This window comes from Loxodonta africana, chromosome 16, assembly GCF_030014295.1.
Source record: "Loxodonta africana isolate mLoxAfr1 chromosome 16, mLoxAfr1.hap2, whole genome shotgun sequence".
In the NCBI taxonomy this organism is placed as follows: Eukaryota; Metazoa; Chordata; class Mammalia; order Proboscidea; family Elephantidae; genus Loxodonta; species Loxodonta africana.
Window position 1 is genome coordinate 37,866,643 of NC_087357.1, and position 12,761 is coordinate 37,879,403.

General features: G+C 38.8%; 1 long non-coding RNA gene across 1 annotated transcript in view; it reads left to right on the top strand.

Moving 5' to 3' along the window:
* The first annotated feature begins 1,259 nt into the window (after positions 1–1,259).
* Positions 1,260–12,761, top strand: part of LOC135227907 (uncharacterized) — a 36,922-nt gene continuing 25,420 nt past the window's right edge. Inside the window, exon 1 of the long non-coding RNA XR_010318091.1 lies at positions 1,260–3,920. This is a non-coding gene — a long non-coding RNA (uncharacterized LOC135227907). The remainder of the gene's footprint in view (positions 3,921–12,761) is intronic.

The window sequence follows — 12,761 nt, forward strand, 5'->3', positions numbered from 1 at the left end:
TGAAATAGATAAATTGCTTGAAGCTGCACCCTAAAGAATGTTCTCCAGCATTTTTTTAAGAAGGGAAGTTTTTGGTCGCAGTGTATTTTTATGCGCAAGTGTGTAAAAAACCTATCAATTTTTACTCATTTGCTTTATTTTTCCTGTGAGGACTATGGACCCCAAACTGTACTTGGGTAATACCTTGATAAAAACCCAAAACTTTCCAAGCAAACAGGATTCTTCTATGTTATTTGTGTCAAGGTCCATCCTTTGGCAAAATGTGGCAACATGCCTTCATCTCCATTATAATAGCAAACAAAGATGTTTTCCCATCGCTAATTTTTTTTTCTATTTTAAAAAACATCATAGAAGATATAAATTCACCCACTCTTTGAACACTATCATTAACTTTCATGTATTTCTTGTTAGTAGTTTTTTTAATGCATAGTTTGTTTTTACAAAAATGGGACCTTATGGCTATTCACAAGGAGCTCCGTTGGCACAGTGGTTAAGTACTCAACTGCTAACTGGAGGGTCGATGGTCAAACCTACCAGTCACTGTGAGGGAAAAAGATGTGGCAACCTGCTTCCATAAAGACTACAGCCTTGGAAATCCTGTAGGACAGTTCTACTGTGTCCTAAAGGGTCACTATGAGTTGGAATCGACTCAATAGCAACAAGTTTTTTTCCCCCCTTTCTTTTTTCTAATGACTATTTACACCTCATTTGTTGACAGAGCATTATAGTTAACGTAGAAGTAAGATCGAACAGTATATTGGTTTTCAGTCATATTCCAAAGAAATAGAAATGTAAAGAAACAATTGTTTGGGTGGAAAGTCAAAGACAATAGTCACCAGAACTTTGTTAAGGCCAGAACCACAATTTGATGATGGTGACAGACCTCCAGTTGTCTGAACAGGCCTGAATTAATAAGCACCTGGCTGCTGTTGTTGTGTGTCATCACGTCAATTTTGACTCACAGCGACCCTGTATGACAGACAAGAGCTGCCCCGTAGGATTTCCTAGGCTGTAATCTTTATGGGAGCAGATTGCCAGGTCTTTTCTCCTGCAGAGAGGCTGGGTTAGCAGCAGGCAGCAGCGCTTTAACCATTGCGCCACCAGGGCTCTTCCCAGAGTCTTACAGCCTACGGCAGTTTCCTCAGTTAATCTTCGCTGCAAAGGCAAGGAAAACCCTGCAAATGCCAGAGGCAAGGGGTGCGACACCAGGTGAAATCCCAGGATCACCGGGTTTGCGAAAGTGATCCTGACACAAATTTCAGCCCTGTGTCCACTGTAAAAAGGCAGTGGCTGTCACTTGGCCACATTCTTTGCATAATAGGATGCTGAGCTCAAGTTAGCCTAACACTTGCGTAAGTGGGTTACCAGAATGCCAAGTGCCAGGGGCTTGCACTTTTATAAGTAGATGCACTATGAGGGAAGTTAAAAGCACAGGCTATGCAGCCAAACTGCCTGGGTTACAATCCAGCTCCTCCAAATACTAGCTGTATGATATTGAACAAATCACCTGCCTTCTCCCAGCCTTAGTTTCACCATGCGCATTAAACATTAATAATACTTTCTCTCCTGGGTTGTTTTGATGAAAGGATAAAATAGTATGCCAATGCTGGTGTTTAGTTCAAAAACTGGCACGTAAAATGTCTCAGAAGGCGCTGGTTCTTCAAAACCCTGAATCCCTCACCGCCATTGCCACCGGCTCCGCAACAGCACCGGCTTCCGAGATCCTGTCAGACCTAGTCTCTTTTAGCCCAACGCGGATCCCTCCGCGCTTGCGTCACTTCCGGGAGAAACTGCCGCTTCCTTAAATGCCCGGATGCAACTGTCATGTCCGTCCATCAGTGAGGGCCCGCAGTGGAAATCGAGTCGAGGATTCCAAAAGGCGGCCAGAGCTTGGGCCTTCAGAGTGGGATATTATGGGACAAAAGATGAGTGTTTCGGGCGGCAAGGTCTCCCAAACAGCCTAGGAACTGCGCCTCCGCGCTTCCGGTTAACTTGATGCCAAGTTTTGTAAAGAAGTCTTAGTCTTGTCGGAATGTACTCAAGGGGGTGGTGGGGGCCGAGCCCCCGTTTCCTACCCGGGCCTTCTTTGTGTGCTGGGTTTTTATTCCCGTCACTTCCCGCAGTCCAGTAGCTGGGCGGGCGGTGCAGCACCCAGCTGGGGAGGAAGGGGGCGGACCGGACTCTAGGATGTAGAGAGGTGGGGCGCGCCGATGGCTCGGGAGCGGTCAAGACTCCAGGGCGCCTCGCTGAGAGCAACCTCGAGCTGTAGTTCGCGGGGCCGTAGCACCGTGACTCGGCGGGCGCCCCACTGTGGCCTGTCCTCTCACCGTGGGGAGCTTAAAGTTGGTCTTTTCATGCTGACCCAACCACACTCCATCATAGTCGGCCCTGCCCTGTATCGACTTTGATCATTGAAAATATTTAGGGTGGGTATAGTGCAGTTGGTGATTGTTTTTTTAAAACACGTAAACATAAACTTAATGGTAGTTTTAAGTTTCAGAATTAGTAGGATAAGTTCACGTATTGTCATCTCATTGTTTTAAGGTTTAAATTTGGATGTCAGTGCTTGTGAGAGTTTAACAAAAGCAGTCTTTAGACCTGTTATCTAAAATTTTAAATAACCAGTATGAGAAAATAGGTTAATATTTAAGATGGTAAGAAAGTTGTTGAACTTTGCTCCTGGTCACTTGTCATAATAAAACACGAAGACACCAAAGTTATACCTCAAGACAAGGTATTAACTACCAAGAGCTTCTGAAAATGTAATCATTCAGATATATTAATTTGAATTGTTTTTCCTGCGTGGAGGGTGTCCTATAGGCTTTGTCATCGGGTGAAACGGGAACAGATGTGAGTTGATTCATTAATGATTCCTAGTAGTTAAAATTAGGTCTGGGTGGATAGTAGTTAAAATTAATTTTAAGTGCCACCTGTCTTTTGGATTCAAAATCTCAGTTGAACTGGATTCAGAATTTCAGTTGAAACCACTTTTATTTGCTTGAAATATGTAATGATGAATGCATATATAGAATGTTAACTACTTTCATAGAAACAAAAATGGGGGAACAAATATTTAAAGCAGGTTTATGTAATATAAAACCCATTTCCTTGAAGTCCATTCCAACTCATAGCAACCGTGTGGGACAGAGTAGAACTGCCCCATAGGGCCGCTGTGAGTCAGAATCTACTTGACAGCAATGGGTTTGGGTTTTGGTTTAATCTTTATGGAAGCAGATTGCCATATCTTTGTCCCACAGAGTGGCTGGTGGGTTTGAACCACCAGCCTTCCTAGTTTGTAGCCCAGCACTTAACCACTGCACCACCAGGGCTCCTCTACACAATATAATGTGTTATAATTTGGACTTTTAATTAAACCTCAATGATTAGAAGAACTGACCCAGAGAGGCTTAAAAACAAAAAAGAAATATATTTACCCACTATGTGAATATCCCAGTGTTTGAACAAAAAATAAAATGCCATTATAAAGCACCTTGGATTTGTTTTCACAATTACCTGTATGTGCAAAGCACTGAGTTGATAATAGATGAGAAAACACTTAAAAAATTAAAGAAAAAAGTAATATATAAATCATGAACACTTATTATTCTCACTCTCTGGTCAAATCACGTACACTTGTGGCTCATTTAACCTCTAAAACTTGTGGTTCTTGTACATGCATTAATACATAGAATAGTATTTTAAAGAAACAAAAATAATTTTCTGTTTATACGTTTTCAATCTTTTGTTCCTTGTTTCTATGTTATTTGAGCTTGTGCTTACCGATGCATTTTCACACAGAGCTTTTAATAATTTGATCATCATAGATGGCCTTGATTCTTAATTTTTCTATGATTTTTTGCAGGTAGTTCTACTGGGTTCTTGGCACAGTACCACATGAACATGGACAAAGCATTGTTAAGGTGGAAATTTTTATTGTATTAACCAGTTCAAACATTTGACTAGTCTATTTAGTTTTCCAGTATTTTAGTCAGATGACTGAAGGTAGGCTTCATATATTCAATATGTATAGGATAATTAATATGTATAGGATAATTAATGATAACTTTAAATTATTTCCTGCCAAAATGTAAACTTTGATCTCAAAGGGTAATATTTATGGAGCACTTGTTGTTGATGTAAGCTGTCAAGTTGATTCCAACTCATAGTGAACCTTTAAGATAGAGTAGAACTGCCCCATAGGGCTTCCTAGGCTGTAAATCTTTATGGGAGGAGATCGCCAGGTCTTTTCTTCTGCAGAGAAGCTGGCAAGTTCCAACCGCCAACCTTTTGGTTAGTAGCCTGGCGCTTGACAATTGTGTCACCAGGGCTCCTTGTGATGAGTAGTGTGCATACATTATCTCACTTAATGCCTACAACTACGCTCTGAGTTACGTGTGTTAAGTCCCTGTTTTACAGATGGGAAAAACTGAGACACAGAGTTTGAAGCTCTTTGCCCACAGTCACAAAACTATGTTCTTACCTACTTATTTTATATGACACCCCTTTCCCTCCATTTAACTGAAATACTTAAGTAGAAGAAGTATGAGAATGGAACTCTAATCTGGACTAGTCTTACCTAGCCTGCTTTATGACTTAGGGCAATTCATTAAACCTCTTTGAATTTTATTTTCCTCACCTGTAATACACGAACAGTTTGAACTGTTATATTTTTTATTGACTCTGGGATCATCAAGAATCATTACAAGGGTCCCTTCACCCCATCTCAGAGAGTTTCTTCCAATTTCTTGATATGGGCAGTGATAACTCCCATCTCTATTGCTGTCTGGTCTGACCACATTGTAAGATGTGGCTGATTTCAGAGATGTTAAAATGTAAAATAATGTGCATCTTATAATTGATGAAATATAGTAGATGATCTCTGAGCTTTTCAATCCTGATTCTATGACGTGTGACTTCATAACATTTTATTGCTAGATTATATATTTGCTTTTAATGTTTTTTTTTTTTAATGTAATTGATTCAGATTTAATCCAAATTTAAACCTTAAAATCTTTTTGGTAGTAGAAAATTAGGAACCTTGTCTGTCTTTTTTATTTCTGAATCCCCAGTACCCAGAACAATGCTTGGCATGTAGCATCCCTGTTGTCATCGAGTGGTTTGTGACTCATAGTGACCCTGTAAGAGAGTAGAACTGCCCCATAGGATTTCCAAGGAGCACCTGGTGGATTTGAATTGCCGACCTTTGGTTTAGCAGCCTGAGCTCTTTTAACCACTGCGTCACCAGAGTATGTAGTGAGTGATGAGTAAATGTTTATTGAATTAATTAAGCAAGTCTTGATTTCATATTACAAATGCAACTTTTAAAACAATTGTGTTTGACAACAGAGAACCCCTGAGGGAGCAGGAGAGCGGTGGGATGCAGACCCCAAATTCTTGTAAAAAGACCAGACTTAATGGTCTGACTGAGACTAGAAACACCCCAGTGGTCAAGATCCCAGACTATGTCTTAGCCCGAGACAGGAACCATTCCCAAAGCCAACTCTTCTGACAGGGATTAGACTAGACAATGGGATAGAAAATGATACTGGTGAAGGATGAGCTTCTTGGATCAAGTAGACACATGAGACTGTGTTGGCATCTCCTGTCTATAGGGGAGATGAGAGGGCAGAGGGGGTCAGAAGCTGGCCGAATGGACACAAAAGAGAGAGTAGAGGGAAGGAGTGTGCTGTCTCATTAGGGGGAGAGCAATTAGGAGTATATAGCAAGGTGTATATAAATTTTTGTATAAGATACTGACTTGATCTGTAAACTTTCACTTAAAGCACAATAAAAAATGGGAAAAAATTGTGTTCGATTTGAATTCAGTGTAAAATAGTATCAAAAAGTACAAAAAGTATTTTGCTATAATTTTTTGCATTCTGAAGTATACTCTTATAAAACAGTGGTCTCTCCAAATATCTTTTCTATTACTCATTGTTGTTGATTGTAATCAAGTATGTGATACATTTTTTTCTTTGAGGAGGTATAATAGAAATTGGAATGCTGGCAGACAGACTTTTTAACAAGAGATCAAACATTTTATTTTTCAAACAGGCTGAAGTATAGGAAAATGGTTTTGTATACAGTTTTCATTTTAAGAAAAGTTGGAAAATGTCATTTGATATTTTTTTTACTAAATTTTATGAATATTCTGAAGATGATTAAGTGTACTATCCTTCTAAATATACAGATACTATGAAGTTTCTGGGTTATAAATGATAAAAATAAACTATAATTGAAAGAAATTTTGAAGCTGTATGAGTGGGCAGGAAAGTGTTCTAGTGTTGGGATGGGCAAGTTCAAGATAATGTAACTAGAGAAATTATCCCAACCATGTTTATAGTATGTCTGACGAGGTCTATAATTTCAGTTAGAACCAGGAAAGGGGCACAGAAATTACTATAGAATTGTGTCTGTTCTCTGGAGATAACCAGTTCTACGTTCTCCCGTGGCCAGAAAAGCCAACACTATGTGAGGTATCATAAGGAAGGGGTTTGGGAAAATCAACAAAAAATATCTTACCCTCAAACAACACAGAGGTTTATCTAAACATGGAAATTTTTAGGATACAGGAAACTATTTTATATTCATGATGCGTAGATCCAGAATGTCCAAAATCCCTTCAATTTGTAAATATGACTATATTTATAATTTTCTTCACAGAATTCTGTAAAGCATATATTCCTGTATACCCAACTTTTCAAGACCAACTATAGGAGACCCTGGTGGTGTAGTGGTTAAGAGCTATGGCTGCTAACTCAAAGGCTGGCAGTTCGAACCCACCAGGCACTCTTTGGAAACAGGGCAGTTCTACTCTGTCCTATAGGGTCGCTATGAGTCGGAGTCGACTTGACGTCAACAGGTTTGATTTTTTTGCTACAGGAGTAGTCATTTATATAGCTACGCAAATTTCCTCTACTAAAATAAAATTTTGTGTACCACATTACAGCACACCATTACTGAATGAACACTGACCACTAATTTATCTGAATTTCTGCTATCAGTTTGCTTTCTTTGGAGCACTTTTTCACAAAAACACTGTTTTTATTCCTTCGTAACTTATTGCCTATGCAATCATGAGTATAGAATAGTGTTCCTTTCTTTTAATAGTTACTTCTTTGCACAGACTGTATAAATGCATACTTTCCTGAATTCATCAAGCTGAAAGGAAAATAAGACCAAAGACCCACAGGAAATTATTTTATGAGTTCAAATAAAATAATTCATTTTATAAGACTTTCAAAGATTTAAATTTATTATTTAAAGGCCTATTAGTTGAAAGGGTTGGAGAACTAAAGGGGGAGTGATATTTATCATTGAGTTTGGAGCAAATATATTCTTTGATTTCAGTAACTAAAAAATTATTTAAGTTCCTAGTGATTGCCTTGTACCGCCTCAGAATTTTTTGTGTTTAAAACTTTCACCATTTCCACAACTTCTTCTCCCTTTCAGTACACTCTCTTCTCCCTTCCCACCCCCAAAGTGTGGATTTACCCTAGCTGAAATCGTATGATATATTCACTTTGTTTTACATACCTTCCCCCTGTGTTTATGAATTTTTATCAAATATAGATGAATTGAAAAGTTTGACATTTGGAGAGAATGTCAGGAACTCAATAAAATCAGAAAGGGCATATGTATTTGAAAGGAGGATCAGAAGCAAAATTTAAAAACTCTGTTACTATCACGTTATTTACCAACATTAAAGATGAATTTATAAACGTTTCATTTTAAACTCTAGGACAAATAAATCCTTGAATGATTTTAGAAAACAAGGAGTGCAAATGGAATGTTACTAATTTGAGACAGCATTGTTGTTTTTAGTATGGTATATGGAAGGTAGATGATTTTAGAAGTTCACTAACAACTTTATTCTCCTAAGAGGTCTCGGCCATAATTTCTTTTAATATGGGGTATTCAGAAATGTTATCTGACAAGTTGGTGAAAAAATATTACATTTCTTTTTTAATCTTTATTAGAAAGTCATTCTTTATAGTCAAAAGCCTAAATGCTTTATGACCCATTTTCATAGTCAGATTATTCTTTTTTTATGTACCGTCCCTTAATTTGCTAACTGTGAGAACTCTTTCATTTAACAAATAGCGTTTATGAAGTGCCTGCAGAGTTAAGAGAGAGACATGAAAAAAATGACTGCATCTTGCCCCCAGCCCTGTAGGTATCTATGTGAAAACGACATTTAAACACATCAGTGCAATGAAGTAAGTCCTGTGCTGTGATGAAAGTATGTACAGGGTAGGGAGAGGACATAAGCGATCCTGCCCAAGGGATAGAGAGCGTGCCAAGGGCTTTAGAAAAGCTGTGGTACCTTGGATAGCCAGGTTCCTTTGAGGAGGCACTCTAAGCAGTTTTGTGGCTGTGTTTGTCAACAGGGGCAGTATTAACATTTTTCACAGGACAATTCATCCTATGCTAACTTATCTCAAGCATTATAAGCTGATTAGCAGCCTTGGCCCTGTGGTCTCTTGCCATCAGCTAGCTTCATTTGGAGCCAGGAGGAGCAATTATCTTCCTCATTCCCTAATCCTGATCTTATACATTATTACAATTCCCTGCTTCTTTGGTGCTCACACAATCTGACTCTGTCACTTTCTGACCCTTTCTGTCCATATCATTCTTGGTCATTCCTTTTCATTCACTGAAGACTTTGGCATGTAGTTTCAGTTTCCCTCCCTTCCCCAAATTCCATCGTTATGCCAGGTGACTGCAGATTCCATGTGAAAAATAGAGAAGGTGGCCTTTGGCTTGTGGGGATTTTTCTTAGAAACACTTTCTGCTTGAAAGATTTCATAGAAAAAACCACATACTGGAGAAAAGTAGTAACGATACAAATTTATGTTCGTGACTTTACCTGGCAAGTCTTCTCTGTTTCCTTCGTTAGTTTTCCTATTCTCCACAGGAGCTATTTTAAACTTTTTCCACTTACCTTACACCTTCTCCATTGTGCCTGTCAAGCCCCCTACTCTTTCATTCTCTACAGATTATTTTATCTACCATTTTTACAGAGAAAATAGAAACTTTAAGAAGGAAACTTTCTCGAATTAGTGCCACCACACCTTCAAATGTACTTCACTGGGACCCATTCTTTGTCCTTCCCTCCTTTCACAATGGAAAAGTTGACCCTCTTCTGTCCCAAGGTGCTGGATCCCTTCCTACTCCTGCTTCTTAGGATCTTTACTTCTTAATTATCTATGGCTCCTTCCCATTGACATTTAGGCATTCTCAAGTCTTTTCTATCTTAGAAGAAAAAAAAATGACCTTCTTAGAGTAATTCTGTTTCCGTTCTGTTTCCTGCCTCCCCTTCATAGACATAATTAAAGAATTGTCTCTACCTTCTGTTTCTTACTTTGTACTTCCTATTTATTTTTCACCTGCAATGTTATACCCCGACTGTGAAACTACCAGTTTTAAAGATCACCAGCTACCACTTTGTTTTTAAAGCCACTAGGGACTTTTCGGGCCTTATCTTACTTGACCTCTCTTCAACATATGACAGTTTAACCACTCTCTCTTTTCTTGAAATCTTCCTTTCCTTAGACTTCTCCGATACCACTGCTTCCTGGTGTCACATAACTTCTCTGACCATTTCTTCTCGGTATGTTCAAGGGCTTCTCATTCATTCATTCTCTTATTCATATATTTAGTAAGCAAGCATCTTATTACATGCCAGACTGAGAATATGATGCAAATATGCTCCATAAAAATGCACTTCCAAACATATTCAGCATTTCACATATATTTTCAAAGGTTCCACAGACTCCTAAGTACTTGTTTATCACGCATATTAAAAAGCTTTGCCTCAAGGCCTCTGGCCTACTTAGGAGAAGCTTTCCCAGAAACTTTAGAAAATGGCTTCAAGAGACTTAAATCACAAATTAAAAGTAATACCACCACTGCCACCCCCCCCCAAAAAAAAAAGCCTGTAGAAAGTAAAAATGAAGAGAGGTTTCCCAGAAGAGAGATTTTGCAATCATTAGAAACTTTCTGCAAGATGTTAAGACAAAACCAGTTGCCCCAACCTAACATTTGTGGAAAAGCTTCTGTTCCCCTCCCCAGGCCCCCCCCCCCCGCCCCGTCCCTTGTCCTTGATTGGTGTCACAGAATAAAATTCAGGGAAGAGATGTTTCCTGGTAAAGGGAAAAAATGAAATGATAGAGCTGGTATCTTTACTTTGAGATTAGCTTGAGTACAGCTCTAGTTTCTCCTGTGGTTCAAATGAATATGTCAACTTTCGAGAAGAGGGGCAGAGAAAAGGCAGGGTAATTCCCAACTTGATGAAGTTATTTCTGGTGACGAGAAGGAGAGGGTCCCAGTGTTGATATTTTGTGGTTGCAACTACCAGAATATTGCATTCTGAGTGTTATCCCTTTATGCCATCCATATTCCACCCCCTTTCCAAAGTGGGTGGGTGCTAAGAAGATCCAGCTCTATCTTCCTGATATAGCATGTTTTTTAAAAAAGGATATTCTAGCCAATGATTCCATATTGTTCTTCCTGTGATCTCTGGAAACAATCAGGGAAAAAACAAAAAATGTTAAGAATCAAGTTTCTTGCGGGGCTTTTGTGTAGGAGATAAAATGTTTGTCAGTTTTTTTTAATCCAGTAAATATTTATTGAGCATCCACTGTGTGCCTAACACTGGGCATGTAATGGTGAGGGGAACAAAAAACGGATAAAGCAGTAAAAACAGACTGGAAAGTAATGCTGAAGGAAGATGATCTGCTTCCCACTTCTCTTAGAAACTGTGCTTTGCTCAGAGCTTTGGTGCTTGAGAATGTCTTTTTGTAGGGTTCTGCAAATGTTATTTGTACCTTGGCTTATAATTGGTGGGAGGAAGTACATAATCATAATTATGACTTTATGAGCTTGAATCTGTTTGTTTATAAAAGTAAATGCAATAGTTGTGTGTGATATTTTTAGAAGCTTCTGGGGATCTTATTTAGTGCAGGTAAAAGAAAGTTGTATTCATCTAGGAGAATGCTTTTCCCCATCCTACTTTTCATGATTCAAATTGGCTATGACTTGAATGGAAGGAAAGGCGAATTCAGTTTTGGACATATTGTAGCCATAGAGTCTCTAGTTACAGCAAATTCAGTCATCTGGTTTTGCTTATCTTAGTGTTTCTTATCTTGGAAACATGACAGCTTGTTTCACCTCTGTGTAAATCCTCCAGGACCATTAAAACCTGCCAGATTCTGCAGGAGCGCTGTCTTTACTGATTCTTACCAGCTAAGAGGGGGAGAAGGCACTTTCATTCCATGGGGCCCCATTTGGTCAGCCAAGTAACCTTCTTGGGTAGTACTCTCATCTCAAGGGAATACCTTCTTCAAACTAGCAAGCACTCCCACAGAAAATATATGAATCAGAATCCAATGAATTTTAATAGAAAAACTAAAAAATCACAAATCATGCTTGATTAAGCCACTTCATTTTCTACCCTCCCCCATGCTCCCTCTGTATTTGCTGCTTTAATATATCAAATACAACAGTATGTGATTCTTGCTAATAAAAGTTTATCTTGTTCTTGTGATGTAACAAAATATGTTATTCATGAGTTCTACAAAGAACACCAAGACTTCTGAGTGCCCTGGCATGTGAGTAAGTTTAATACTGACTTACACAGTTTTCACATTCCCATAGAGGAGTAGGGCCACTTTTAAACTTTACCCCAGATTATCTTTTTCCCATGGTCAAAATTAGGCATATGAGCCAACCAAGTGTTTAGCTTACATTTAATCCTTGTACTTAACCAGTGGCTGACAGATTGCCTGAGAGATATACATAAAAGGCACTAGAAAAACATTTGTTGAATGAAGGATAAATGATTGAAAGGGTGGATGAGTAAGCAAAGGTGCTAATGAATCCAAATACATTTTTTCATTAATTTCTAATATAATGTTTCATCATTCTTCAAACAGAAATGGCGTCCATGATGGTACTAATATGTTTTCATGCTAGTAGCACAGAATTGCTCCCCTTCCCAACCTGTGAGATACCAGTTGTTATCAATATTAATAGACACTCTTTACTGTGCATTTAACATGTGCCAGGCACAGTGTGAGGACTCCTGGGGCAATCATATTTGTATTCCCATTAATGCCCATCACAGTACCTGAGACCTAGTAGTTCAGTAGTTTTCTGCTATACTGCCCTAACACAGTCATTGCAGGTATGGCTGCTGAGAAGCCAGGTAGTTGAGCTTTGTTTGGTTCCAGGAAAGTAGTAGCTATTATTCAACCTCACCCTTAGAAATGCCCTATCACAACCCACACGCAGATCCACCCCTTCCACAGTCTCATAGATAATTACCATTGCCATTGAGTCAGTTCCGACTCATAACGATGAGTCCCAGCCACTTAATGTCTCTGAAGGCACTCAAGTCTTTGGCAGAAGAAAAGCTGGGTGGTGCCTAGCCCCGCAGGTTTTAACAGGTCTATCTCTAGTCCTTCCATGGTCCTTATACTTAATAAGCAGATCTCTGATCCCTACTTGGATTTTCATTCCCACATAGCCTGCAAAGAGAAAGTTCCCATTGTGAATTACTAAATAGGCCTCCAGATACTAATTAGATTAACCTTACAAAGTGGCATCACCTTATCTTTTCCTACCCCCCAATGAAAAAATCTTCAACAGTGTTGGATTGCCTACAAAATAAATATTAGACACTAATGGCATATATGTATTAAATATATTCGTTGTATTATTTTTATAATTTTTAGTATGTCATTTATGTCATATTTTTT